This window comes from Pygoscelis adeliae, unplaced genomic scaffold, assembly GCF_000699105.1.
Source record: "Pygoscelis adeliae isolate BGI_AS28 unplaced genomic scaffold, ASM69910v1 Scaffold288, whole genome shotgun sequence".
In the NCBI taxonomy this organism is placed as follows: Eukaryota; Metazoa; Chordata; class Aves; order Sphenisciformes; family Spheniscidae; genus Pygoscelis; species Pygoscelis adeliae.
This window is the reverse complement of record NW_008825264.1, coordinates 306,675-307,307: the sequence shown is the minus strand read 5'-3', so window position 1 is coordinate 307,307 and position 633 is coordinate 306,675.

Sequence of the window (633 nt, the reverse complement as noted above, 5' to 3'; positions counted from 1 at the left end):
ACAAGCCGGCAGGGAGAAGTCCCAGTGGCTTGCCGGGCCTTGGCAGAGCATTTGTCGGAGCTCAGTGTTCAGGAACCGCTTTGTCTCTGTCCCAGAAGGCGCTGCTGTGGTGCTGGGGTTGGCTGCAATGTTGGAGTGGCCCCACGTATCGTTGCCCTGCGTTTCCCCTGCCTGCCGTCTTTGCCCACACAGGCAAAGCTCTGCCTTGGGCTTGGGGTCCCAGTCACAGCCTAGCCGGCCGGCCGCATCCTGACCCTGAGTGTTCGTTCAGGTCTGGGGAGGGAGCAGCAGAAGATGAGCAGGAGGGCCTGTGAAGGGTACAACGAAGAGGTGATGAGGGGATGCCGCTGCCTTTGGTTTCTGGCCCGCTGGTGGAGGACAAACGGCAGCATGGTGTGGGAACAGCCTTCCCCTGCCAGCCCTGCAGGGATGGTTCTGGCAAGTGGAGATCGCTGCAGGAGCGTCACAGCTGCTGCATGGTGAGTGACAGGGGGACAGGAGCAGGCTGGGCCCAGCCTTTGTCACTGTCTTTCCTCTTGCTCCCGCTGCCTGAACTGAAGAGGGAAGTAAGTGGGGTCCCTGATGATAGAAGCCTCAGCCTTCCTCTGCCCTTGTGCTTCTTGCCTCTGAGTG